The sequence below is a fragment of the Aythya ferina genome (genome assembly GCF_964211825.1).
Source record: "Aythya ferina genome assembly, chromosome: 4".
Classification (NCBI taxonomy): Eukaryota; Metazoa; Chordata; class Aves; order Anseriformes; family Anatidae; genus Aythya; species Aythya ferina.
In genome coordinates this window covers 67,984,601-68,011,631 of record NC_140300.1, presented here as the reverse complement: position 1 = coordinate 68,011,631, position 27,031 = coordinate 67,984,601, and the positions used below count along the sequence as shown (strand labels likewise).

At 39.0% G+C, this 27,031-nt stretch overlaps 1 protein-coding gene across 10 annotated transcripts in view; it reads right to left on the bottom strand.

The window, feature by feature from the left end:
• The window catches only part of BMPR1B (bone morphogenetic protein receptor type 1B), a 260,808-nt gene that overhangs the window by 215,288 nt on the left and 18,489 nt on the right, over window positions 1-27,031 (bottom strand). For 2 of the 10 annotated variants that reach the window (XM_084516976.1, XM_084516978.1), the window contains exon 2: window positions 14,486-14,671. The exons of 6 other annotated variants lie outside the window; for them this stretch is intronic. The gene's annotated coding sequence lies outside the window, so the exon portion shown is untranslated. Of the gene's footprint in view, window positions 1-5,490; window positions 5,511-14,485; window positions 14,672-23,788; window positions 23,806-27,031 lie in introns of those variants that run through there. 2 more of the 10 variants (XM_084516965.1, XM_084516966.1) reach the window with 2 other exon arrangements.

Below are 27,031 nucleotides of genomic sequence, written 5' to 3'. Positions count from 1 at the left end.
AAAAAGAAAAGCATGTGCTCTTCTCATTACAGCTCCATCTCTGACCCAGCAGTGCAAAGCAGCCCTGGCCTGATGCAGGGAGCCTCTATGCAAGCCTGCAGTCCATCCTCATCCCTATCCTATCCTTGCCTGCAGTGCCCCCAGTTGCTGTAGCAACTCACCATGTAAACCCAAGAATGCCTTTGGGCTCTAAAGTTTAGTGAAGTATTAGCGTTTTCAAAATGCATATGCTTAAGAAAAGAAAACGGAAGCCTGCTGTACCTATTCACCTCCACTTAACTTAAATCCCCTGAACGCTGGTTAGATATTTAGTAAAACATACGGTTGTTTTTCAGATTTCTTCTGCACAACCTACAATTAGAAAACCAGATTTCATAAGGTAATTTTATGGATCCAATAAAAGCAAGCATCTGGTATCTTCTTAGATTTCATTTTTCAGAAGAGATCTGCTCATCTGTAAGAGTATTTCCTGTAATTTGGTTCTTTGCAAAATATTTAAGATGTCAAAACATATACGGCTTAATTTATGGAGCAGGTTCCATTTGTGTTACCTCATCACACGCACAGGCATTAGGAGATGCAAACCCATGCATTTAAGCCTACAGGTTTGTTTTTTTTGTTTGTTTGTTTTTTTTTAACATTTTTATGCTGGTTTAACTGCTACAAAAAGCTGGGCCAGATACTGATATATGTCACGTAGCACAGTTACAACAGGCATGTCACACTAGCAAGAATTTTCTAGGGAACCAAAGTGACAGCAGCAGCGATGTTAGATAGCAGCTAGTGGCATTAGGCAGGAAGGTCAGAACAAGAAGGCAAATGACTTGTGTTTTTTGTTTGTTTGTTTGTTTTAAACTACATCACTTCGTATTTCTAAATAAGAATGTGTCTGGTGAAGAGATTTAACTGTAGCTATCAACTCATATTCAGTTTATAGCTTCCAGATACCACAGCACATGATTTGGAATGATCCCCAATAAGTTATGACCAATCTGACATTTACACTGGTGCCATTAGTGTTAATTCTCAGTTCTCATTCAGATGTACAATGATTTAAACTTAATTACAAGAATAATTATATTAATATGATGTGTAATTATTATAAAAGATGTGTAATTATTATAAGAGAAACTGTTAATACCAATAGTACTGGTCCTTGCAACTCCAGAGGCCAGACCTTTTTTTTTTTTTTTTTTTTGTAAGTGGTATAATACTTTTTGTATGTTTATCACCATTATAACAGTTACTTTTCGTTAAGCCTAGTCATTCAATAACTGAGTTTAAACATTTGGCCCCAATGTTCTTACTCACCTGTGTGAATAAATCCTAGCCCCACAGGGAACAGAAAAATTCTGTTTCTTTATGATCAACTTCCTCTGTGATACAGCAAGTCCTTTTTAAAATACTGCCAGGTAGTAAAAACAGATTTAGCATTTTCTTAAAACAGGAAGGCATGTAGTAGGAGATGAGACCCTCCTTATCCATCTGTTTCCAGTTGTTCTTTCTTATATCACCAAACTTTCCAGATGTCATGCTCTTCATGTTCTATCCTTGTGGAATGATAATCTATGTTCCTCTTACATGCTCTTTACATCTACCCTTGTATTTATGCATTGAAAATAATTTATAAATGACTAACGTGTTAAATTCTTACATTCTGTAGAGATTTGCAAGAGCAGAATTCACCAATTCCCTCTTGCAAATTACTTACAGAGAGAAGAAAAAGGATGGAGCAGTGTGTCCGGGCAATGGGGAGGGGAGACAGCAGCACACGGTGAAGTTAGCTGGAAATAAAAGCAGGGGCAGCCTCACCTCCAGTGAGCCATTCATATATATTGAAAGGAGGAGAAGCAAAGAACAAAACAAATGCCAGACCTGCAGGTGTGCTAACAAATCAAAACTGGAGCAGGAAAAGAAAATTATGCTATATCCTTTCAACCTCTGCTTCACCTTGGCAAACGGTATGACACAGCCTCGATTCTTAGCAGAATTGCATGCAGTCAGTCTTAACAGTGCTACCCATAAATGCCGGGGGTATCTGCAGAGCTTGCTATGGCTCTGCCGCTGCCCCGCCGGTTGGCATCGCTTACAGGAGCTCCAGAGTTGCTCCCAGCTTTTAAAGGATGGAGAAAGGAAAAGAATACAAACTCTAAGCCAAAAATTGATATTGTAGACATCACAGGCAATAATAAGTTATTTCAGTCATAAAAGGAGTTTTCAACAGTCCACAGTACTGGCTTCTGGCTTCTCAAAAAAGCACTGAAGCAGCAACTAATCCTGTGTTTCTCTACTGAAGTGATTTCTTGCACTAGGGTTACGCTAATGCAACAGAAAAGAGAATATTTCTGAAGTTGTTACATGGTCTACATAAAAAAAATAATAATAATTATACAGTGTTCTAGAACTCCAAATCATGTTTTATCTCTGTACGTATTCCACTTCAAATTTTCTAATTCTAGTAAAAGAAATGCTGTTCTCTATTAAAAATCTGAAAAATATTAATTCAGTTTATATGAAGATCTCAAAGAATTCTCACTTCACAAAGCCCTCAGAACACACCGAGGGAAGACGCAGGCATGTAGGTCTGGCATTAGTATTTTAAATTCTACACAGAAACTGCATAATAAAGTTTAAAACTAAAAACTTGACTTTACATATATATAAAATACAAGCCATTATGTAGCTATGGAAAGGTTCCTGTGAAAAGCCATGCTATTTTTGATAAGAAATCAATTTTTCATGCTTTGTGTTTGCAAAATGGACCAGTACATTTCTATAACTACAATCAATTGGTTTCCTGAGAAAAAGCGTGAACACAATGGAGCGATCGTTACATCCGAGCCTTGTACTCATCACAGAGATGCACTCAAGTAGAGCACAGTAATCTCAAAGACCTGCAGCAGTAGGGCAGCAACACACATGTATAGGAGGGAAATTAGAGGGTTCTTGAGATTGCCTTAGGCATAAAGTCGATACACTGCATAAGCAGAAACTCAAAAACTCAGAAATAAGTTCCACTGGAGTACTGTTTTCAGAGGATACGTTCTACCAGAACAGGTCTTAAATTTTTAAGATCTCTTGCTAAGAGAAGTTAAAGGTTTATGTTAAGGATCCTCCATGGCTACATTTTGCTTCAATGCCAATTTTTTTTTTTTTTTAAACCATGATTTGGTCTCCAATATTGTGACTATGAATTTAACCCTTTTGCTTTATAAAACATAACCCTTTGTCTTATAAAAGACAAGCTAGCAGATTTCCTTCTAAAAAATTGTTTGGTAACTACAGTGCTCCCAGGCAAGCAGCTAGCATTCTTAGTAAATCTAAAACCTGTTATTGCAAACCAACACTGGCAATCCAACAGGCTTGGCAATCTCAGAGTCTGGGCCCTGTTTCCCTTTCAGTGCCAAAAGTGAATTTGGAGATTGGCATTATCGATTCATAAAATTAGGAGGAACATACACGGATGGGGATCGCTCAGTGTCCCAAGCAAAAAGTATCCTGTTGTAATACATGCAGAACTCGGTTGGGTTTTTCAGGTCCTGAGCTTTTTGTCCTGTCCACAGAAGTCTGGCTGCGCAAGGGGTTGAGCTGGATTTCTTGCAGGAAAACAGTCACCCTGCAACAACTTTGCCCTGTGGTGGCTTATCTTGAGCCAGTTTTCCTCCTTGCATATTTTTTCTATGCTTTCCTATTGAACTACACATGAAGTGGCATACGCATGGTACGCTACATGTACTTAGAGTATAAATAATATATTCACTATATATATACACTTTACATGTATTAGCCACTTTGGTAGACTGCATAAGCAGTTCCAGCAGAGTTCTGCACCTGTCCCACTATATTCTCTCCGGTTTGTTGCAGCAGTACCTGGTCAGATAAACTGTCCATTTACAGGAGGTAAAGATGCAACTCTTGGTGCTAAATACACAAAGTCCTTTTGCCTGATCACCTCTCATTCAATGCACACCTGGTTTGGGGGACAAGATGATCAGGAAACTGATGTTAAACCAGAAGACCCCACAGCAGTCAGTTTAGACCCTTGTAACTCTGTTCCACACTTGCTAAACCTTTTCACCGAACCTTATTAGAAACAGAGCTCCCATAGCACAGGAGGGAATTAGAGAGTTTCTGCACTACGTTCACACCACTATGAGCCCTACTGGAGCAGCCATGTGCTGGAGTGTTTTCCACGGTCTTTATATTAAAGCAACTCACTTTACAGGTCAACGCTCTGGCAAGCAGCTCCTTGGCGAGACTTGCAGCTTCCACAGTGGCAGAGGGAGGCAGCCACAGCTGTACCAGCTGTACATTTAACGCTGAGCCCAGGTTCCCAGCAGCTTAAATAATACGAGATCAGCAGAGCAGTCAAGATTACACATTAGGCAACCATGAGCAAAACAGGAGCAATTAGGGAACAGCTAGGGAGTGCTCAAATGTGTAACCAGATATTCTCACAGCCAATACATATCAATACAACGTATAAAAACATGGTCAAGCACTGCAGCTCTCTCCTGCAGAGGGGCTGTAGTTGGGTGGTCTCGCAATGAAAAGTCCGTGTTAAATCACATCTTGTCCACTCATTAAGACAGCCAGCCGTAAACTAGTTCCTAACACTTGGAAATAGAAAGTGCTCCAATCAATGCGCCAGTAACTTGAGTAACCCTGGAGAGGACGTTTCTGGACAAGGTAATGGTTGACCATGGCTTTTCATAGGAACACAGCGCTGCGAGTAACCTCCTGAACGACAAGTCTAATGCATGATTTCCTCCTTTCACACCAGAAGGGAAAACAAGGCGCTCTCCGTATGTAATTGTGGAACACACTGTACCTACACATCTATACCCTGACAGCTGCTACGCTAATAGCATAGCACATTTTCTGCTATTCCCAATCCTGTTAGGTAATAGGAAGCACTACTAGCCACTGAACTCCTGTAATAAGGACTCCAAATCATCAAGTCATCAAAAAGAAAATTGCCACAATTCACAAGTCCTAATTGGAAAGATGAGGATAAGTACATTTAGACAAGTTCCTACAGTGATGACTAAGGAATACTATCTAAAAGAAAGAGCAGCTATCTAGATGTAGTTGCAGATGTAGTTCTTGTTTGTTTGTTTTTAATTATATCCAACAGATTACCTGTGGGAAGGATGAAATTTAAGCAAAACTTTAAAAATACAGATGGCTGGATATGCCCAGTGACCGCTCTGAGAACTAGTACATAAAAGGTTGGAGAAGGTAGCTGCAAGAAGTCAGGCAATGATTGAAAGACTGCAAGAGGCTGGAAAGACTATAAAGGAGATGACAGCAACACACAGAAGCACAAAGACTAAATAAATTTAAGGACAAAAGGAAATTGGAAAGCCAGAAGCATTTCTGATGAGCTGGAGCAGAAACACTTAAAAGGAAAAACTCGACAAAATTTTGAGATGTCCATCTCTAAATAGGTGTCAAGAGGCAACAGATGGAACAACAGTCAAAACTTACGTGAAAAGCCAAGTAGAAAAATGGACACTCTTCTGCCAAATGACTCTTCAGCCCATGATTTTAAATTTCTGGGAAATGTATGATACATTTATTGTCAATTGGCTTGTGTTTTTTATGGCTTCTCGGATATTATTAATAGGCCAGTGAGTTCTACAGGCTGTTTTAAAGAATGTTTACCAGGCAATTTCCAAGATTTCTGGAGAATGTGAATCACCAAATATGTGTTTTCAATTCAGGAACTTATAAAGCAAAAATTAATGATAATGATATTCACTAATCTCAAAGAGTAAAATATAATGGACATGAAAATAAACACAGTTCATGTAACAGCAAAATTCAACAGAATTTAATAAACTAAAGTTAGGACTAGATAATTTGCATCCCAGAGCTCTGGAAATCCTGCCACAGGAAGAAGGAGGTGTTAAAGAAAGTATTTTAATACATCTCCAGTGTTGAGGGTGGTGTCATCGGATCAGAAAATAGCAAATATAATACCTGTACTTAAGAAACAAAAAATGTAGTCTGGGCAAAGAAAGTCCACTTAGTTTTATCTCAGCAAAACAATTGGCTCTAGGACAACTGTCCAGGGTGAAAAAAAAGGGTTGAAGAGATAGAAGTAAGCAGACTGAAGAATATACTTCTAGTCTTTCATTTTTGGAAAATGCAGATAATGATTATTTTTTTTCCTTTATCTAAATGCAAACATCTCTAGCTGAAATTATTTATTTGTTTTTCAGTAAAGGATACGATAACACAACAAACTCTTTAGCAAACACAAACAGAGGAAAACTTGAAATACGTATTAGCAGCATGAAGGAATTGACTTCACTGACTATGAAGTTTAAAAGAGGGAAAGCGTGCACCATGTTGTGATTATTAGTGTGCTTCCACAAACATTTGTTTAGAAAGTCATTTTATTTAGTAGCTTTATCAATAAACTTAGAAAGAAATAAAAGACAGCAGTATCTTATTAAAAAAAGCTTCTTAAACAAAGCTTGGAGATATGACCAACACAACTGCCACACAGAATATCACGCAGAACATAATGGGTTACTTTGAAATACCTGACCATGGAGGTCCAATGGCATAAAACAGACAGCTATGTGCGTGGAGGCACCAGAAATTTAAGTTATTTATCAACCAGGAAAGTTCGTGGAGGTAAAACATCTTGTTGACAATACTTGTTGATAACACATTGACTGTGACTAGCCAACATACTGTATACGTGTCAAAGGCAAACTGTATCAGAAAATGTATCAGAAGTGGTGTGTCCAGCACACAGAGGAAAGCGTTCATGACACTGTACTTCAGGAGAGCACAAAAATCTGGCCATTCATGCCCCAGAAAGCTGGATACAAACTTGTGACAGAGGAGGCCTTTCAAGGTGCTATAGGACTGGGGAGCCTCTCTCAGAAAAAGATATAAAAATGGAAAACACCATAATACTGGGCAAAACAAATAGAGAGACTTCCTTCTACAAATTCACAAGCATTCACCAAAAAAGACACCAAAAATACATAGTTCACTGCACATAAACTTCCATAACTGGTTGATCAGATTTTTAGCCTGATTGCTGATATGAGTTTCCCACTTGCAGAGTTTGGTATTTTAACTAGACCACTTCTATCTGATCCCATGCAAATCTGCGAAGAGCTTACAAGGAAGTTCAGTCCCACTGAACTGAGCAGGACAAGAGCCAAAATCTAAATCCCATACACCCAAATGTTAAGATCTTCAAAGGAATTCAAACATTTGATTCTTAAAGTGATGGGAATCTGATATTCAGTTTTTAGTTCCTGCTGAATAACATATTTGAAGTAAAAAAAAAAAAAAAAAAAATCCCTCTCCAACCCTCTTACTGTATGAAGAAAAAGAAACACTCAAATTTGTCTGCCTATGGTGCAAGAGGAATGACTTTACAGACCTCAAAAATATCAGCATAGCTGTAAGTGCAGCCTTGAGCTAGACTAAGGAATGCTTTCAGTAATACTAAAGATGAATGAAGCTAGGGTATGTAGAACATATACATAAATATACAAGATGTAATTTTTTATTATTATTATTTTTACATAGAAAGTTTTACTTTTGATAGAAAATGTCTTGGGTTCCTATTTGGACTAACCAACCAACCTGAAAGTAGACTTGGCAGAGCAATGAACTGTTCTTCATAACAAATGGAAAGAAAGAAAATACTTTTAATTCTTTCACTTCCTTCCAGCTCCTGTTCAGAACCAGCTTATTAAATACTTTTGCAGTTGCCCCAAAAGGAAAAGTAATTTAAACAATAGATTTCAAAAGCCTCTTTCAATATATAGTTCTCATAAATGTTGTTTCTTTGATCTATTTTATTGATTTTTTTTTTTTTAAACCCTATTTAAAAGAAACTATTATTTAAAGAAACTACTCAGATAATAACCAAGCGTTCAAACTGGAAGTGCTTCCATACTTGAAGTTTCCAACAGCTTTGTACCCATGAAAAAAATATCAAGAGAAATAAGGTTATTCATTGAGAATCATCTCGCTGATGAAAGAATATGTGGTCAGTGGATAAACAAGATAAACACAAAAAAATACAAAATATGAATATGAAAACAAGTGGCAAGGGGGAAAACCTACAGTTTAGTTTTCAGAAGGAAGTATTTAAGAAAACTTCAGATTGTAAAAAGACAAAAACAGAAAAGTTGGAATTTCAAAGACAGACAGGTCCTGTCTTGACGTAGTTGTACGCAACTTCCCTGTTCCACACATTTAATGGAATTTTAATTGAAAAAATCCTTAAGCACCTTATCTAGGACACTGTAAAGCATCTGATACCTGTAGAAGGCTCCACAGAGGGATATTATGGGACAGCTGTGGCACCAGCAAATGGGTGCCTAACACTTAAAGCCAACTACAACTTACATCAACAGAGTTGGGCTGGGTTCATAGGCAATGGCATACAGCTACATACCATAAACCAAAGGGAAAATACATTTCCAAGAGTGGAAAATTGAAGGCTAATTCTCAACCAGGGTTGAAGCAGATGTGGTGGAATGCAGTCTTTCCTGAACATGAAAGATGAAGGAAATCAACATGAAAAGGCAAAAGAGTTCTTTATTCCCTTCTGCTTTGGGAGAAGGCGGCCTTCAAATGGTTTCTTGTTAACTTTCAGTCTGCTTCCTCTTTCCATGAGGACTCAGGAAAACGGGAAGTATGTGGTGGTAACTGGCCTGTAGATTTATATACTGCTTGAGAGGAATTCCATCCATTTCTGTACCCAAGATTTTTCCATAGGTACTGAATGTGCCAGTTGGAACAACCTGATTTGATATGTGTCCTCGCTCCTTCTCTTGGACACAGACTTTCCTCTTTCACATCTCAAGAGATCCATTACAAAGACCTCCACTACCTCCCTGTTAGCAGAAGTAATGTCCAACACACGGAGTCAATCACACCATGGGTGCAAACATTCTCTCCAAATCAAGCTCTGCCCTTAAGACATTATCACTTTCAGATATTTTTCACTGTCCAATGTGTTAAAGTTGCTATTCGTATCATTCAGCTGATAGTTTTCACAGACTTGGCTCCCAAAGCCATTATGAGAGAGTAACAGAAATATCAGACCTTAATTAAAAAACCACACATACGTACCATTTAGGCTAATCTGTCTGGAGTTACTGTGGATATGGGAGCACCCTAAGAAAAAGAATAGTTCTACAAGCTATCCAGTTATGCAGAAAGCAATGAAAGCAGCAGCATCTTTAACTGCATGAGCAGATGTACAATAGGGTATCCTTACACGACCTGTTGCTGGTTCTTAGGATTTGAAGCACATATGATTCAGCATTTGAGACTTCCAAGGGAAGTGTGACTGTCCCATTAAAGGTTCACATGAAACGTTGTCTTCCCCAATGCTGTGTTGGAGGTCTACCAAAATGAATTGCTTAGGCATTTCTGCTTGCACAAAGCTTCTTTGCCTGCAGATTTTTTGTACCCTTCCTAACAAGTGCACTCCTCCCCTTTCTCTCCTGAGCACACTAGCAGCAAATTTGCACCATATAATGTAAAACCCCCAAAGTGACATCAAGCAACTCAAGGAAAGCGAAATTAAAATGTAAAAACAAAAAACAAACAAACAAACACACACACCTATGTTAGAGACAGACATCTCATTTCTTAACAGGGCAAAGTTAAAAGCTGTCTGTGTAAATCTTTTAACCCTTGGATTTAGGAACCCGATTGAAAACACAAGAGAAAGTATCAAACTGGTATAAAGTACCTGTTTTTCATTTGTTTAAGAAATGCTGTCAAAAACATGGCAAAAACAGCATTTAGCTAGAAGAAAAGGCCACCAAAAGGTTCCAGGACACAGTATTTTTAACCTGCACAAGGACTTCTGTCTAGTTCTACAGCAAGCAGAAAGAACCGGTACTTAAAAAAATAAATACTCACTAGTAAGACAGAATACGCTTTGTCAGTCGTAACCATTCAACTATTAATTTAATGAATAAATAGCAGTATGATCAAATTGGAGAAAATCAAGAAGTTTGTGTTTAGTCTTTATTGCTTGTGCAATCTTTCCTTAGGAATCCCTCTACCATTTGCACTGTCTTACACACTTGTGCTTTAATAAACTGTACTTAAATAAACAGTGCTACGTACAAAACATTACCTAAACAAAGGAAGTCAGTCAAATGCAAAAGCTTTTGAATAACTGAGTGGTTTACTTCCAAAGGGTCACCTTGAATATAGAACAAGGTGGACTCAGACCTTTGTGGGGATGGATTTCTCAAAGTTGTTATAATGATCCAAAAAGCTTATAATTAGGTTTACAAATACATTTTCAATATAGTTATGCTTCAGTGGGTGATGCTAGGCACAAGTAAGGAAAGGGGTATAAATGATGCAAGGAACAAACTATTGGTGTACCTGCAGCAAGTTTGAAAGCTAAGCTCCGCATTACACGGAAGTGATGGGGCTTGGCAGAACAACGAACAAAGCAAGAAAAGAAAAAACATGGCTTGAGTGTGGAGAGTGAGAACTGAATTTGGACAAATTTAGTTCATGACTTAGCAAAACAGCACGATAACAATTTGCCATGAGACAGCAGAACATGACAAGACTACCAGGACAGGAAGTCACTTTCTTTTCTGAATAGGAAAAGTTAAAATCAGTACAGAAAAAAAAAAAAAAAAAAAACCATGAGGTGACAAAACAATTATCATACTAACACTAGGCTATGAACAGATGTTTAACAAGAATAAGGTAGAATATTTAACTTTCTTTTTTTAGTTTGTTTTATATAAGTACTATAACATTACTCTACAGTAAGTCCCATGTCCTTTTATCTTCATTACAGAGATTCATAAACAGTTTCAGTTAGGAACACAGAGGGGTAAAAATTAAGGCCGACAGCTGCATAACTTTTCCACAATCTTTGGCATAATAATACAATTTGGCTTCATATAAATTCATACTTGAATGAGTCTTATATAAAAGTGCTTTCTTTGAATTATATACACTCAAATAATGGAGTGCAACACTTTTGAATACTTACAGCTATATAAAATGTATGTTTTAGCTGACAACATAAAATAAACAATATTATATTGTCTAATAAAAAAGTTACCATAAAATCATCTTCATGAAATTCAGATGCACATATTTTCAGCAACACTGAAAATGCAAAATTATTCTTCTTGAGAATACAGATATCGAACTCACAAACAAAATAGCACAACGGATGATAAACAAACATCTGCTTGATCAGTTTGCACACTTCCAACATGCATACACCAGTTACAGTCAGAAACTTTTACTAATATCTTCTGCTGATGCTTTTTATTTTCAAGGTCATCTAAAACTTCTCCCTCAACTGAATTCCATTAAATCAACACAAAAACATAGTCACAATACAAGTTAGGTGCCTCGCTCTAGAACCACACAAATAAAGGTTTGTTACCCTTATATTCTCACTTGAAGCAAAGTTAACCACAAGAAGTTATACCTTATGTCTAGCTAAGTAAAGTTTTTGTTTGTTTTTGAAGGTACCACCACCCTTATCTTCAAAAAAAGGGAAACTGAGCTCTAACCAATACTATTCACTCATGAAGAATATCCAGAATCCAGTTCAGTCACAGCTGTCCAGACAATTTAAGTATGTGCCTGACTCTGCATATTTCACTGAACTTTATACCAGAGTCTAGATGCTGTTACCTGCAGCTTTTTTTTTTTTTTTTCAGACTTCTTATCAAGGTAACAGTTACGCTACCTATCCATGTTGTGCACCATTTGGCTCCTTCCGAGAGCTTCTAGAAAAGAAACAGGAACAACCTGATGATGGGTTATTCACAGGTCAGTATTCTTTGCCTCACCTGATTTCAGAGCACAAGCAGTTTGACCGAGACCAAGCACTTTTCAACCTCTAGACTGGCTCAGCAGCAGCCCAGGAGGAATTTACCGCTATAGAGTCACTCTCCTTAAGTAGCAAAGTATGGCCACGGTGTCTCACAGATGGGCATTTGGGGCATGGTCCAGAAGGTAAGAACAAGACTATGAGCACACAAATAGAAAATATTTCTTCTACTCATATTCTGAAAAAGTAAAGTCAAAACAAGGATTATGACTCCGCTCAGAAATTACAAAAGCATCATTTATGTTAGGAAAAACACTTTTTTGCTGATTGTTGAAATATTTTTGCTTTAACAAGGGGACAAGCTGTTAGTAAAGAGATTCTATGTTGTTCTGAACTGGAAATGGAGGATGACCCACCCTGGTGCCAGGAACCTGCACCACATACGTGCCTGACACCTGGGGAAAGCCTCAGGTAGCCCTTGACCCCTGCAGCTTGGAAACCCATCTGCAGCCAAGAGTCACCAAGCCCCAGCACAGATGTTTTATTCAGTTCATCTCCAAAACAGCATGATGCAGCACCAAACAACGCCATCGCTTCTCTGCAGCATCTTTCACTGAGCTGTTCCTCAGAGGGTCATTTGTACTTCACTCATGGCTCTTTTATGCCTTAAGTGCACAAACAGGCCTACAAGATGATAATTATCAACTTTGCCCAGAGACTGGAATTGGCCTCCCTCCACAACAGCTGTCTGAAGCATCAAGAGGATATGAAGGGCTCTCCATCAGCATAAACAGACGCAGAAGTCCCCTGAACATCAAGAGTCAGGCCCAGGAGAACATGCTGCCTCGACAAGGGTTAGATACACGTACCATTTCCAACCGCAGAAGAAAGCAGATTTAGGAGGGTTGAGGAGTGCAGTCAGTCAGCAAAACAAAGGTTCACTTTACAAACCCTGGCCAAAGTGTTTGAAAACACATAGCAGAAGTTAAGCTGCTAACTATTTAGAGACATAAATATTCAGACTGATTAACAAGAACTGCTGGGTGGACAAACACCTCCAGACTAAAGCCTGCTCTCCTGAAAAATTTAGTCAGAGCAACCACACCATAAGGGGAATGAGAAGAGAAACACTGGACGTGCTGCTCCGAGCCTATCTATGCCTATTCTCATTAATGGCTCCCAGACTTTCAGTAAGAAGGGTAGTTTTAGGGAAGGTCTTCAGCAAAAGTCAAAAGCATGTTTTATTTTCTTTTTCTTCACAGTGGAAGTTTTTTTAAAAATACTTTAAGAAATTCTGAAATAAGTTTATTGAAAGAAGTGGCAAGTTTTTAAAGGGTCTGATGTGGAACAAATACAATGTTATCATATATTTTCTATCCTAGTTATTTCAGAAGTGCCTCCTTGTTTACCTGTATCAGTACTACTTCCAAAAAAGTTTCATTTAAAAAAAAAAAAAAAAAAAACATTTTCTCAGACATATATTTACCAGGAGGTGATGAAGACTACAGCTCAGCAATCCACCACTAACTACACAGACTATGTGGCAGGTCACACACAGGAGCATAGAAGTGCTACTTTTTAATTCACTTTTATGAAGCATATTAAGGAAGCTGATTGTTTAATGCCACTAATAAACAACACTACTAGAAGTGTGGTAAGAAAACTACAGGAAATTGATTTATTTTAAAATCAGGGCCCAACATGTAAGTGGTTTAATGAAAGATTATGTGCACAGATTTTTTACTTATTTATTTATTTTCAAAGCAACATTTGATTCCGTGATGCTTACAGAGACTTCTGTGGATTGAGACCTGTTGGAACATTTCTGGTCTTTAAATAAGCTCCCAGGAAAGTCTGCAAAATTTGGATTAGATTTAAGGTCACTTCATCGCTTTTCATCACTCATTAGAAGTAGAAACCACCAACAGCAACCAACTCTGTTTTCAGCTTTTAGCATAGTAACTACATTGGTAGAAAAACAATCAGCGATATTTGAAAGTATTTTACTCCATCTGTATCAGCGTGCTTAATACACAACAAACAGCTGAGTTTCTCAAACATCTTTTTTAAGGCTAAACCCCATAATAAGCACTTACTAAAATGAACAGCAATCACCTTTTAGCCAACAATTTACAATGAGAGAGAAACAGAAAAGACATGAGGTTTTCTTAAATGCGTGTTCATCACACACAGCAGAAGGACAAATAAGACACTCTTAATCACCAGGAGAAGAGAAATACCTCTTTGTGGATAAAAGTGTTATTGTACAGCAGCTTGTATACATGCAATCGTTTAGAAATGCCCTGACATGTCGCGCAATGTGCTTGACACGTGGCTTGGCCATTGCTGCATGCAGTGGATGCTAGATTTGCTGAACATAAACACATGTATCAGTGGCTCTATACCTTCAAATCACAGAACGCTGACGTTCAGAGTCCCAGCTGACTGGATTAATTTTGTCTGCGGCCAAGCATAACACCACTTCAGAGCCTCGCACTGTATCAAGGGAGAAAGCCTAATTGGATCTAACAAAAGGCCCACTGCTTAGGCACATGCATTGGAAAACCATTTCCACATCATAATCTGTATTATGAAAGAGAAATATAAAAGGACATTTTCACAGCTCTGAAATGCACATTACATAACTTACATGATACTTACTTGAAAGCAATGTATGTAATGAATAATGAATTTGCTAGGATAACAGCAGGTATGCTGAATCAAGGCTGGATTTAGACACTGCTATGGGCATTTGTTTCTGCTATACTTCATTACAGGGAAGCATGACAGAAGATGAAATTCCAGTATTTTCATTGTAAAGCAACGTTTGTCTTCAAAGTAATATTGCTAGAAAAAAAAAATAATAATAATAAAAGGATGGGGGAAAAAATCTAAAAAGATGTAAGAGTAAAAAGACCAAACAGATCGTGGGAATAGAATACATCTCATAGTCCCACTAATGCCAGGTTTTCTGCCTTCTTCTCCAGCTGCCACTTCCATGACAGACATCTCAGTTTTCCTGAACAAACACATACAATACCAGAATTACTAGGCAACAGAACCATGATACCAGTAAACACACACTACTAACCCCATCAACTTTTGTCATAGATCCGTGCCCCTCTCTACTCCTGTGTTTCTCTTCTCACATTCTACTCTCCAAGTGGAATAAGTCTGTCTGGCATCTCCTCTGGTTCAGCAATACAGGAGGAAGAGGTTGTCCCCTGCACATAGTAGCTCTGCTCTGCAACCTCCCCAAATTATCATCCAAAAGGTTCAATATTGCAGTACTCCAGTAGCATCTTCATAGTTTTTTTGTTGTTGTTGTTTTTGAGTACCAGGAAGAATCCAGCTTTTCACATATGATTTTACACAGTGATATCATGCAGTTATATCAGAATTAATCTTTTACCTATATTCACTTTAATTACTCTCAAAAGTTGGGCACAGCATGGGATCTGTCCGTGTGCACTTTGCAAGCTAGACCCAATGGCTGAGGGTTGCAATGGGTGTTACATGGTGACAAATGACCTAGATGTCTGAAGGCATGTCATTAAATTACCAGGAAAAATAAAGTCTTTGTAATACTGAGTTACCACTGCAGAGTCGCTCTCAATAGCATCCAATCTAGTATCTCCCCATATCTCAAAGCAAACTGTGTTCCTGACCACAGGAATTGTGATGGGAGGAGAAGAATACGAAATCAGACTGACTAGTCGAAAAAAGCAGGGACTATATAACTAGGACATGATGTTCAGCTGGGAAGCCTCACTGGAGCCACCCCCATAGTTGGGGATCACTGCTGCACCACCTACCAGTAGTCCCACGCTGCTACTACTAATTTCAATAATGTGGACAGATACACATTGACCAATTAACCTTGGCGGGGGAGGAAAGGAAGAAAAACTTCACACCAGAAATCTGATGCAGCTTCCGTGCTGAGGACCCCTTGTCCATACATGTCTACCAGCTGCCTGACTGATTCCCAGACCTACAGGCCAGGAAATGTCTCTACACACCTCCCACCTCAGTGCCCTGCTGCAGCACCATTTGCCAAGGAGCAATCAGTAAGTTAAAAAAAAAAAAAACATACATGAAAATAGACACTAGTTTTGCCTGTCTTGGTTAATATAACTTAACAAAAGAGGGCATTTAATTGCTGTCTAACAGCATACCAAACAAGCGGCAGTAACACACAATTTGCAGAAAGGAAACTGCAGTATTTATGCTAAAGGCAATGCCAAGCACCACATATCAACCAGTTGCCATGGTCAGGGTGAAAATGAAAAAAAGTTCCTCCTGGTTTCACAGGTCAGCATCTGAAAACACCCTCCACAGAGGAAATTGAAAGCCTTCAAAGTTTAGGAGACAAAATCGACTACTTTTACAAAAGAATTGCGTAATAGACGAGAAAGCAGAGAACTGGAAAGTGACCCAGGAAGTCTTGCAGGTCCACCGATAGGGAAAGACTGGCACAGGAGCAAGGGGACCTCCCTCTAGGTAGCTTCTGGTGGAGCAGTCAGCTTCCAAACAGGATTCCTCACAGACGTGGAAGGAATTCATCTCAAAAGCTTATTTTATCGTTGGGGACCCTGAACTCTTGCAGAAGGCACAGCTTAACCTCCACATCATTACTAAATAATCATTAAAAAAAGTGCAAGGCAAACAATCTTTTGGCCAGGAGTTCTGCCATGAAAGACACTTGGTTATGGCAACTGAGGGAAGTCACAATAAGAGTCAGAGCTCTCATTTTTAAAAATGATCAGAACGCTTGCTGCTACTAAAAGGGGTTGAATGGGATACTAATGGAGAACTGAAAGGGGTAACATTCGAAAGGCATGAGTGGGATTTCTGCCCATTGCAGAAAAAAATAACAGTGCTATCATCTATGACCAAAAATCTGAAGAAGTTGGTTTCATAGTTCTCAAACAGCTAGTGGAACATTACAGACCTGCTTCTGACCTGGGTCTGGAAGTACAGATTATGTTAAATACCTGCACACTGTTGAACAGCCAGTTTCTCAGTTCTCATTCCTATGCCATATAAGAATACTTCACCGCATAGACCTACCAATGCAGTGGGAGTTCGTTTTGGGTAGTGGTTGTTTTTGTTTTTTTCCACTTGTTTAGCTTTTTTGTTTGTTGTTTGGTTTGTTTTTGGTTGGTTGTTTTTGGTTGGTTGTTGTTTTTTTGTTTTTTTTAGGAAGACCTACCATCATCATCTTGAGACCTCAGGTTTCAAATTGATGCAAAAACATTGACTCAGGACTTCCAAATTCTGTTTGGAAGACATCTCTTCAAAGGAGTCTGGGACACAGTAGTGACTGATGAAAACTTATCGAGAGTTCACCTAACATGTATTTCTTTTAGAGATCTCATCTTTGTAGTGATGAAGAGTGACATTTTTACACATTTCAAGTAACTATTTTAATTAAAGATGATGTAATTTGTCTCACTTGCATACATTTATCTGAAAGCCCTAACATTATTTTGGCACCTCAAGAAAACAGGCTGTATTTACAAATATTCATTGCTCTGCCTTAAGACTTCTTAATACTAAGACAGGATGAACCATCTTCAGGATGGTCCTTTTCCCACCCCTAACTGCAGATAAATGCTAGAGAACTAAACATGCCAATACAACAACAGTAGGAGAAAATAAAAAGCATAGGCTCAGACACTGTTCCCTGGTAGCATGGTCCAAAAAAAAAAAAAAAAAAAAAAAAAAAAAAAAAAAAAGCACTTCAGTGGCAGCTAAATGAGCTAAATGTAAGTTAATTCCTCGCTTAACTATTATGGTCAGTAACCTCTCTCCAAGTAAATTACAAGCTGACTTTATTTCTCTAACCTTTAGAGGAAGAGTAACTCCCAAATTCACAGGTGGACCGCGTTAACTAACAGTATATAAATAATCATCATCTATCTTCTGTAGCACTTAAATCAGAAGATTTTACTTTATTTTTATCCAAATATTCTTCCACTGTATTCTCAAGCTACCTTGGAAGTGGGGTAGAGCTGTGACTCACTCCTACTGTTAAGTCAGTGTTGGTTTTAATCTGGCTGCTCTAATGGGGCTGGGGGCAATGCCGAGCAAGCCAAGGACTCCCCAAGAGCACAGAAACATTATACACACAGCACTGAGCCTTTCCTACTAACCTAGTGAGTGGGAGCTGCTTAAGTTATTTTGTCTAGGGGTTTCTTGGTTTGCTTTGAAACATAACATTTAGGGAACAAAGACCTTCTTGGGCTTTGCAAGCAGAGACTGAGGTAAAGGGGTGGTCAGACAAGGCTTTCACTTGCCAAATGAAATTACGGTCCTATTAAAAAACAAGCAACTAATGAGAACCCAATGACATAATATAAACATCTTCATTTCCTTCATTAGATTAAAGGCAGTTCGTAAATGAACTTTTAAAAACAGCAACATCAAGATACACCTCCACCTCAAGCACATTTATAATGTAACTTAAAAAAAATAATCGGTGGAAAAGTTTAACGGACAAAAATCTTCTATAAAGAATCACATAGAAAGGTAAGCTAAATATCAGTGCATGCTCTACAGAAGAGAGCTGTGTTCAGACAAAACATGGAAGCACTCAAACTAGCACCAACATCTATCAAGCACACTGCTTATTTCTTCCTTTGATACTTGAGCGTTATTTTTGCTTTAAGTCCACGCAAACTTTGAAGTTTCACGGATCTTGAAAGAAGCATAGAGTCTAAACAGCTGCTAAGTATGATCCTTTAGCAAGTGATTTTCATGTACATTACATAGTAAGCATAAAGAAAATAGGTTGAGCAATGTAAAAAAAAAAAAAATCAACAATGAAGCTCTTTGAAAATTTATACTAGATAAAAGAATCTGTAGTCTCAACAGTTGTACCCTGCAGTCCAGGAAAATGATAAAATTACAGTTCAGCAGAACAGCTGGAGTCCACTGAAACTGAGAAAAGCTAATGTTTGAAATACGATTTACTCTGGATAAGCTTAAGTTGTATGAGACACTTTCACATCCACAATAAGTCTCTTGTAACAGCTAGCCCATTAGACAATCCATCATTTTTTGAAGCATTAGGAAGACATAGGCAAGAGAGCTGGATAAAAAGGGTGTTATCAAAAAAGACAAATCTGCAGACAACATATCTGAAATTACACAGCAGAACTGTGCCTTGCATACATAGACATACGTCTATAACTGAAGGTTGTATCTACAGCCACGGCCCTTCCCAGGTAATTCATCCACTCTGCAAGGGACAGTACCCACTGGCAGCCTACACGCTCATACCAAGCGAGCATCCCTGTACACAGGCATCCCAAACCTTGACAGATTTCTTTGCCAAAATACTACTCACTTTCCAGAAGCTGTCAGTGATACGTATGCGGCACTGAACTGTAAAATAAATGCAACTTCTACCCAGAGACAGAATAAACTTACTTTATAATCAAGGTAAAAGCTCAACTATTTATTTAGCAGGTATTAAGCTCTATATGCACAAGAAGGGACGACCGTAACACTGTAATTTGTTCCTCACCAAAGCACCTTGCCTGTGGAAGGGCTGCAGAGGGACACAAGGCAGCAGGGAAGCTCTTGCATACATGCAGGGAATTCATTCAAGTGGCCAGTCACAAACACAACAGAAATACAGAGGGGCTGTGCATATAAACATTACAGTAAAAAATGGGTTTAATAGGCTACCGCATCCAGAGGGTTTTTTTGTTTTGTTTGTTTGTTTTCTGATGAATACATTGGAAAAGCAATACATCAAAATGGAAAGAAAAAAAAAAAACTAATGGAATCACTATTTTAAATACTTATCTTTTTTCCTACCTTATTTACTTTTTCTTTACACAGTTCTAAACACTCATCCAAAATCATTTCCTCAGGGTGAGGAGAGAGAAATTCAGTTGGTATAGTAGTTAAAATAATACATGAAAATTAGAAGGATTAAGTTCAAAAGTAAATGCTATTTTCACAGCTAAGCAACTACAAACTGCAGTATCACCAGTGAGTATCAAAGTTATTTTACAGCTGATAAGTAGAAGTCATGCTTTTACTAGCTGTAGTGCACAAGCTTCTAGGGCTGTGCAATTAGGGAAATAAAATTCAGTAGATTTCAGTACACTCACACCAAGTTCCATGGACAGGAGGCAAACGTGCTCCCAGTACATGTACATGGCCTATAGCATCATAAAATACTGGAACACAGTCCAAGCCTGACCAACGCTGAGCAGCATAGCTCCTCACACCAAAGCAGCACAGGAAACTTGGAGAGTTCATAGAAGAAGAACAAAGAATTGCTTAATCCCCTGAAGTGGATTTCTGAGTGGAGATTAATAGCTAGTGACATACTGTATTGAACAACAGCTGGCATTAAGGTGTAGAAGCAGTATCTTCAAGTCATCAAGAGCATACACCACCAGTAAATGCTAGAGGGAATAGAGGGAATAAAGGAAAAAAAAAACCACGAGGGTCTTTAAAAACCACAGGCTTGTTCTCCCACAGCTGCTGCTGCTTGCATTTTCATTCAAAGCAGATAAAGACGGATGAGGGAGAGCTGCTCACTACACTAGTACCAGGTGACACTTCTTTTGAGTTGGGTTGTTGTGGTGTCTATCTCTGAGGCAGACTTAGTACACAGCATGAAAAATGAGCCTAATTCTCAGAAAACAGAAGTGGGTTTCCCTAGAGTGGGGAAATGAAGGTTCCTTTCCACCTGTGGGAGTGACAGAAAGCAAGAGAAGCCACCCAAAAAAAAAAATCTGGGTCATAAACAGCAATGGCCTCTAGAATTATTCAGACTCAGGCTCAGGTTTTGTTGTGTTTTGAAATGGGAAACTACATAGAGTAACCTATCTACAGCTACAGTCATTTCCACATCATAACAAGAAAATTCACTCCTTATATTGCTGCTTCTAAGTATTACGATTCATTTCCAAGGCTGATCACAGAAGAACTAAAACCAAGAAAGCCTGGTTAAGGAAAAATAAATAAGACAAATGACACAGTACTCTTTGAAGGTCTGTAAAAATAACTAAGTGGGGTTGTGCAATATCTGTAATTTCAGACTTACTGGTCAAGTGGAATAGGACACTTAAAAATCCACTTTGGACGCGTACCTGACAGTAGCAGAGTGCAGGATATGACTATATCCATTAACACGAATTTGTACCTTCTTCCCATCAGCAGTTCTGAAGATTCCTGGTTAGCTAAAGATGCTCATTTCTCATGAGTTTAAAGTGATTTATTCCTCAATCAAGTTTCAAAGCATATTTTCTAGATATTAACATATTTTAAAAGTTGGTTAAAAAGCAAAGACCTTCCAGCTTGTGATGTCATTTGCCTCTTTTGGCAGGGTCATTTTGAACTGAAAAAGATCATCTGTTGCTTCCATTTCAGACCTTTTATATCCTCTATTGTCATTCTTTCCTTATAACTCATGAGCATAAACGTCTGCAATTCCACTGTGTCAGGCACTCATTTCTCTGGCTGACGAACACAAGGGCAACCTTCTCACTGACCTCCGCAGGGTCAGGTTTAAGGACTAGACCTTCAATCTAAATAAAGAAGTTTAGTTGAAGACCAACTAAACTGCTAGTTCTGCTAAATTTTCAGTGTGAACTCAGGCTTGATTTGTCAGTCTCTCCCAGTGCCCCTCACCTTCAAAGCCCACCTTCTCTGACTGACAGAGAGACAGACGCACCTCACAAGCTCACCTGCATGGACTCCAAATGTAGAAATTAAATTCTGATGAGCCAAAAAGACATTCCCACATCTACAGACGCATTGGATGGGTAAACTGCTTGGCAAAGTTCTCTAGTTATTTTTCAAGGAAACTACGTACACACACTCCATATTATAGCCTGCTATCCTAAGAACACGGGGCTTTCAACACTCCATCTTTGTCATTTACCATCCCTTCAGTTCTTCTCCTCCATTAAGTGCTGTAGCGTACAGCCCATGTGAACTAAATCTAAAAGAAGGGAACATGCTAAATAGCATGACCTAAATAGCATGAAATTCAGTGGAGAGGAAAGAAAAAATTTCTTCTGCCCTGAAGGTAAGACTGCATCATGAATTCCACATCCACATATCCCAGGAAGGAACAACCACATGTATCAGTACAGGCTGGGGGATGACCTGCTGGAGAGGAACTCTGTGGAGAAGGACCATTGACAAGAGGTCCTTGTCAACGACAGGTTGACCATGAACCAGCAGTGTGCCCTGGTGGCAAAGAAGGCCAATGGGACCCTGGCGTGCATGAAAAGCAATGTGGCCACCAGGTCGAGGGAGGTGATCCTCCCCCTCTACTCTGCCCTGGTCAGGCCTCACCTGGAGTACTGTGTCCAGTTCTGGGCTCCCCGGTACAAAGAGACGGGGATCTCCTGGAAAGAGTCCAGAAGAGAGCCACAAAGACGATATGGGGCCCAGAGCATCTTCCCTGTGAGGAAAGGCTGAGAAACCTGGGTCTGTTCATCCTTGAGAAGAGGAGACTGAAGGGGGAAATCTTACCAGTCAGGACACCTACCTGGGCAACCTGCTCGAGGGTACCTGCTTTGGCAGGGGGGTTGGACCCTATGATCTCTGGAGGTCCCTTCCAACCCCTACAGTCCTGTGATTCTGTATGCTACTCTGTGCCCACCAGCCCGCTAATGAGGCCTTGTGGTGCAGTCCAGTGTAACGCCGAAAGAGGCACAAGTTCCGCCAGATAGTTTTATTCGTGTAATTCAGTCAATCCTTTCTCAAGATGGTCACAGAAATAAAGTTAGCAATGAAGTATCAGTTTGTCTGTCCATCCTCTACTACTGTTTTTATGTATGATTTCAGCTGAAGGTTTTGAAATAATACATACACAGATTTCACAAAAGAGAAACTCCACATAATAGCAGTCTTGCAATGACATCTAACAAATGCATGTTAATTAAGCCCTTCATTTGCATGAACCTACTGGAAACATACATCTTGTAGATGGTGGTAACAAACCTAAACCCATTTTGGATTTCCTAGTGTTTACTGTGTCAGTATAAGTATGTTGGAGTTGGTACAGGCATCAAAGGACCAAGATGAATTCTACGTGTAGCATTCATGCCCAGACATAGCTGGAAGGCCAGCTGAACTGCATGTGGTGATTGCTAGTTTACTGCTTCCAAACATTGCATTTACTGATTTGCCACATGCACATTGTGACTACATTCGGACTGGATCCCTCAGCATCCCAGAGAGGATCATAAATACATCAAGGGAGAGAACAGACAACAGGAGGTACAAAGGCATCCCAGTTCAAACACCAGTTGTTACAATCTTTCAAGCCCTGATGCCTCTGCCCACAAGAATTGAGTAACCCAAAGAAACAAGCTGACTTACACAGATCTGTAGTTATCTAGGCTTCAAAAAGACCAAGCAATACCAAGCCTTATTTGAAAAATCTGAGAAAAATGGGCACATTCAATGAGTAATCATCATATTAATCTTGCTGGTCAGTTAGTTGGTCCCATCTGCTGGCCCCAGCAGATGTTGATGACCACCTACTGAAAGCACACAATTGTTTCAAGAAGTACTCCTTCAAGAACAATCCTTCCTCAAATAAGTGTCATGATCAGATGTTTAAAACAGGTTTTACATCTTTTCAGACATGAAGAGAAAAGGTTTGGAAAAAAATTTAATACTAAAGGCAGACAGAGTTTACTGAGAAACTCTAAGTTCTCACTCAACATGAATCGCATTCTCAGTAGTATGAGGTCCTGCTTCCTGGACAATTACAGTATTGCATGGACCCCTATGGAAGAACAAATATTGCAACTTTAAAGATAACTTCACAATGAAATGGTACTGCCCAAAGAACCAAGAGGGCTTCCACGAGCACAGTTCACAGGCTTTGCAAATGCCAAACTGTCGTAGTCACAGAATATACATTTAATGGAAAACACACTAAAACATGTTCACAGATGCAACTTGCCTAAGTATTACCTTTGAAAGCAGATCAGAACGAAGTGTGAGTGCCTCAATCAGAAAAGGAAAACTATAGAAATAAAGCCCACATGACCGGTCTCTATGCCATGGGGGATAAAATGAGGCTACTCTCTGCTCCTCATGAAGAAGCAGAATGTATTAGTTTGCATATATTTCTTCTTGCCTCAAACAATGGGCACAAGTGAATGCTGCTGTTGGTTCTACCATGCCAGGAGAGAGAAAAAAGATTCCAGCTAACTCCTGCTGTGCACAGGCTGTTCTCTAACACTCAGTCCATGGAACTGTCAAAGAGGAGTTGGGAGGCATTCCTCACAGTGATAACCTATTAAGCCAGGACTAGCAAGGACAGCTGATACCAATAGAAGTTTCACCACTGAGGTTACGGATGCAATCTGGTCACACTCACACTGTGCTGGTAACAAGGTCATTATGGGCACTGGTCTGTCCCTTGCACGTGAGCTGCTGCACACTCCGGTCAGGCACCTTGATCTAAATGACGCACCCACGACTTTCCATCCCTGGAAAGATAGATGAATGCAGCACTATTGCCAAAAGCTTTCTTCCAGCTTCTGAAAACCTTAACTGTTGACGCATTCATGAAGACTCGTGTGCACAGAAATAAACAAGCCACAAAACTGGAGAGACAAACACATACAGCATTTCAACAAAAACATGTTGGAGAAAATGCTGTTGTCTGACTTGCATCCCTAGTATCTTTTATGAGCTTTACCGTACCATCTATCATCCTTTCCCCGATGATGAGCATTACATTATTTGTACATGGCGCACTTAAGGAAGAATTCAAGTTGTATTTATCACTGTGTCAAGAACATTTCTTGATTAATGAATATGTAAAACAGCTGTTATAAGCAAACATTTATCATCTGATTGAAGAGTATTATCATTACAGACCACGATTGCTGCCACTAAGCTAATACTCAACAAGAGTTCTCATGCTACACAAAGGAACTTCATCTAAACAATAACAGCAGCTGAAAATTTTGACACTGGCTTACTGACAATAAGCACAGCAGTTGGCGGCTTTTGTTCAGGGAGGAATATTGTGGAAAGAGAGGGAGCTGTGGGGGACAGACATTAGTGGCTGGAAGAGAACTGAAGCAGTGCAGGAAGAAGAGTGGTAAAGTCACATAAATGGAAATAACATTTTACCAAAACAGCAGAACTACCTCCATCAATTCATTATTTCTTTCATTAAAGAGACATTCAATTTATTTTACTTTTCATTACCAAATTAAGGAGTTATCATTTGCAACACATTTTACCACATATTTTAATTATACTTAAATGAAATTATTTTCAAAGGGTACTTCTCAAAACTTCTGTTTTGATCTTCTTTTTCCTTTTTTTTTTTTTCAGCAGATAATTTAATTTCATTCTTGGTGCATTAAAGTAATAAATGCCACATAAATATTTAACCCAGATATACAAGCATCTTAAAAAGCATTTTAAAAAGCATTTCCTTTCAAAATATTTTCCCTTTCAGAGCCATATGGAAGAAACATCATAAAGAAATGAATGGATTCAAATGTAGACAACTATTTTAGAAGTGCATGCAACAGCCTATAATATAGGATACAACTGATCTTAAAAAATGAAAATGTTTTCATCCCCCAAATTACACACATTTATAACAATAGAAGCCTTTGACTTTAACCTGTCAACTGCGGTGCATTTCCTGGCATTACGGAAGTCAGAGAAGTAGAGAAGAAGCAGTCTTTTAAAGGTCATTAGTACCAGTTTTTAAACTACAAAACCAGCTGTTTATCTTACTAAAAATCTAAATCTTGGCCTGCATAGGCCTTTACTTACATCTGTATGTAAGCATACAGCTGTATTTCTACCATATTTGAGGGCAATTAAGAAAATAAAAGGAGGGACAAAGACATCCTAGATTTATAGCTGCAGACTCTGGGCCTCTGAAACAAGCTCATAGCATTTAAGAATATGCACAGAAAGGTTTACTGTATCAGTTCATTCAGAAAGTCTCCTACTTTGTACTCATCTTCCTGTGCAATAGGCTATCTGCTGGAAAAGGAAGTGTCTGTAGCCTAAAGCTGTGTGTGGGCTGAAAAGCTGTAGGAGGAAAAAATGCAATAAAGCCCTGAGATTAATGACTTCACACGTGCATCCCTTGTGGTGTGGTCCAGAACTGCATGTACCCATCCCACCCCAACATGCACATTATCAGTGTCACCATCATATGGTATCCTTCCTCCTTCAGCAAAGATTAGCACACAGATGTATGTGATGTCTTTGGCAATGCCTCACATGGGATAAAAATCACCCTCATAGCCCTCTTTCACATACAGGCATTTTCAAGAACACGGCCCATGGGTCATTTGCTTCTCCTTACATACTTTAGAGAAAGATGGGATTTAGAAAAGGTTGTTCTATGCAGAGTTCCCCACAACTTTTGATATCCGTGCATTGTTTCTTCCTTTTCTCTACCTCCACTTATTTGATGATATGGCTTACAGGGTTCAAGATGTAGTTCAAAGGTGCTGTAACTGCTCTGCGATGATTTCCAGTCATCAAAAAGAAAACACCACAAAGAAAAGCCACTAATTACGTTGGTTAGTCCTCTTACATGTTCTCTCTAGATGCAAGAAGGTAACTGGATCAACATCTGTTAGAATGAGAAAAATCACCTGTAAATTAGCACGTTTTTCTCTGAAAAGACAGATCACCTGGGACAGTTCAAAGGGCTTACAAATCTGAACTAAAACTTGCAGTAAACAAGCAAAATAAGAGAGGTAATATTTCATTTTTAAAGGTGCCAAGTACTCAGACAGCTCAAAGCTAGCTAGCACCAGAGATGCATGTGCATGCTTTGAAATCTAGCCGCCAAACCAGTGGTGATCTACCAGTGGTCACCCCTGAAGGGCTGTCTGGGTTTGCAACTGCTCCCCAGGACAGCAACAATATTTAAGGGGCAGATTTTTTTCTGCTAGACAAGTACGTCAACTTAAGCGTGATTTTACTACAGCCTATAATAATTTAAGAAGAGAATCAACCTATTTAAAAAATCATCTTGTTCCTTACATGAAGGCTACATTATAGCTATGACTTCTATAATGTGCAGACAAAAGGAAAGGGTCAACACCAGAGCCAGGGATGAGAAGAAACACTGAACTTGCTTCAAGGATTTTATCATAATCCTTTCAAATGTTTGCCATGATTTATGTGTTAATAGCACACACATACAGCTGCTGCCTCAAG